The sequence below is a fragment of the Alligator sinensis genome, unplaced genomic scaffold (assembly GCF_000455745.1).
Source record: "Alligator sinensis unplaced genomic scaffold, ASM45574v1 scaffold93_1, whole genome shotgun sequence".
In the NCBI taxonomy this organism is placed as follows: domain Eukaryota; kingdom Metazoa; phylum Chordata; order Crocodylia; family Alligatoridae; genus Alligator; species Alligator sinensis.
In genome coordinates, this window is record NW_005842243.1 from 70,965 (window position 1) to 73,314 (window position 2,350).

Below are 2,350 nucleotides of genomic sequence, written 5' to 3' on the forward strand. Positions count from 1 at the left end.
CAATATCGGCTTGCAGGGACGTGTAGCTTTCCTTAACATAGAGAGCTACCCCCCCGCCCCTTTTCTCTACACGATCCCTCCTGTACAGGGTATAGCCATCTATCCAAAGAGTATAGCCATCTATCTCCAAAGAGTACATGTTAAGACAAGTTGCTGCAGGTAGGTTTGGAGTATCTTGGATTTAGAAAAAGACCATGTTTTGTATTTTAGTCTCCTCCTTTCTTTGAGTCATATGAATAGGGGGTAAGTCCTGTGGAACCCCTTTATTTCCCAGAGCTGCAAGTCCTAGAAATCACCCTCGTAGTTCTGCAGTCGGGGAACTTGCCCCATGCCCAAAACTCAGTATTAAATGAGAAGAAAAATTAGCCCTCATCCAATTTCTATAGACCATTTACTGCTTTTAATTGATTTGTAGCGCTTCTGCATGATGGGCCTATATAGGAAACCCCTGCATTGGTGCCTTGAAGCCTGTGTTAGTGTCATTTTTGCACTAAAATGCACTAAAATGCATTTTTGCATTTTTGCTATAAAAAGAGGGCTCCCACATTTCACTGAACAGCCCAGTGGAAGCTTGAGGAGGACTTTCAAAAGCATTGTTTAATAAGTATGCGTAATCTTAAGTTTTGATCTAAGATGCGTGCCTACTTTCACTTTATTCACAGGAACTTGATCACCTCAGTTGGGAACAGGATGGCAGACGGGGAGTTAGTGTTTTGGCTTCGGGTCTAATAGAATTTTTATTGGTTTCTCTTGGTAGTGAGGAAGCTGAGATCTGAGGGGACAGCATAGATGTGAAGACTCTAATTGTGGCAGGAGTGTGAAGCTAAGATAAAATCCAGCAGAGTGGAGGGAGGGTGTGAAGGGTAATGGTTAAATAAGAACACAGTTGATAGGAGGTACATGTTTTTCTGAAACTTGCCATGATTAACTAAAATTATAATGAAAAATCAGTGATGCAAGTATCAGCTTTGTTTCTGCTTATATCTCTAAGTCAATGTTTACAATAAACCAATAAATACCTTTTAAAAGTAAGGTGAGATTAAGTGAGAGTGGAGCCAGTAATACTTAACCTAGCTCCTGGAGTTTTAAACCTTGACCTTCTAGTCATTTTAAAATTTTCCATTCTGAGTTAATATTCAACAAGATCTATGCAGTTGTCTTCCTTGAGAACTAGTTATTAAAGAAAACACATTTACAGTTTAAAGTTGAGCACAAAATTAAAAAAAATATCAAAAATAAAATTCCAGTGTTCCATATCTAAAAGGCAGCTTGCCAATTAACCTCAAACTTCCTCAAAATATTCTCCCCTGGATTGTGACTAAATATGAAAGAGTCTCCTGCTCCCCATCCTACATGTCCCAGAAAGGAATGAAAAGGGATCAAAACTGGGCTTAAAATGGAAACTATCTTAATCACCTTAATTTATGGAGCCACGCATAATAAAGCTGCCTGATACACGTTTTATTTAGTATAATAATTGTTAATCTATAAAAAGCAGTGCTATCAGTATAGTTCTTGGGAATACTGTTTGCTACTTGTAATTGTTAAATGCTTTTTTTGGGGTTACTCCAAACAGTTGTTCTTTTGACTTGAAGATAAAACAATTCTGGCAGAGCACTAAAGGAGTTCCATGCTTTCCCTCATTAAGAATAGTGCTAATGGCACGCAGGACGTTTCCCCAAAGGACACTTGCATGAGCTCAAACACTGAGTATAGCACTAATTGAACAACAACAAAACCTGATGACTGTTTTCTACACGTTTCTTAGCAGTACAGATTGTCCCAAGGGATGATTAAACAAGCAAACAAAGATATACTGAAATAACGAAGTCTTTTTTTAATGTAGAAGGTTTCATTTGTTATGTTATGAATGTTCTACTTTGTTGATATTTTTGAAGTTGTATCATTTGGAATATAGAATTCCTGCTCCTTTGCCCCACTTTACAATGTATACCATATATATCCTGTGAGGAAATGTGCACTGTTTCTTTAAAATTGTGGCAGGAAGCCAGGCAAGAGGAGAACTGGGAAAAGTTCTAGGGAGAACCTCTACAACGGAGCAGAGACAGTAGCTTGTAGGAATAAAACTGTTTTCCCTAGCCTAATAAAGTAATGTTGTGTTAATATCACTAATGTACAGCAAATGCACATACCACACTTACAGATCTGAATGCATGTGCTTTGTAAATCAGTAAGATTTGTAGATATTTTTAAAGTATATTTTCAGCCTAGTTTGCAATAGGTGTCATTATTCCATTATGTTCAGAAGATACCAAACAAATGAAAGCAAATCTTTGTTATAGTAGTACTAGCCAATTGCCCGACATGAATGGGGGTGGGGGTGGGGGTG

General features: G+C 37.8%; 1 protein-coding gene across 3 annotated transcripts in view; it reads left to right on the forward strand.

Annotated features, from left to right (window-relative positions):
* TSNAX (translin associated factor X) overlaps positions 1–2,350 on the forward strand; it is a 55,592-nt gene that overhangs the window by 30,832 nt on the left and 22,410 nt on the right. The gene's annotated exons all lie outside the window — the stretch shown is intronic.